At 53.8% G+C, this 288-nt stretch overlaps 1 protein-coding gene across 11 annotated transcripts in view; it reads right to left on the bottom strand.

Annotated features, from left to right (window-relative positions):
• The window catches only part of PPP6R3 (protein phosphatase 6 regulatory subunit 3), a 135,640-nt gene that overhangs the window by 43,753 nt on the left and 91,599 nt on the right, over window positions 1-288 (bottom strand). The window lies entirely within an intron of this gene.

The following is a 288-nucleotide window of genomic DNA, read 5'->3' as shown; positions in this document are numbered from 1 at the left end:
CCGTGAGGCATGGCCGCTGAGCCTGCGCCCCGCAACGGGAGAGGCCACAACAGTGAGAGGCCCGCGTACCGCAAAAAAAAAAAAAAGAAGCAAAATTACAGGTGGGCTAGCCCCAATTTGTCCATCACTGGGCCACAACTACACTTTTCGTGCACATTCAATAGGTAACAGCCTCTTGAACACAAACATTGTTTTTTTTGTTTTTTTTTTTTTTTTGTGGTACGCGGGCCCCCACACTGTTGGGGCCCCTCCCGTTGCGGAGCACAGGCCCTGGGCGCGCCGGCTCAG

Source organism: Physeter macrocephalus, chromosome 16 (genome assembly GCF_002837175.3).
Source record: "Physeter macrocephalus isolate SW-GA chromosome 16, ASM283717v5, whole genome shotgun sequence".
In the NCBI taxonomy this organism is placed as follows: domain Eukaryota; kingdom Metazoa; phylum Chordata; class Mammalia; order Artiodactyla; family Physeteridae; genus Physeter; species Physeter macrocephalus.
Note: the sequence above shows the minus strand (reverse complement) of the source record. Positions and strands in the feature narration are given on the sequence as shown.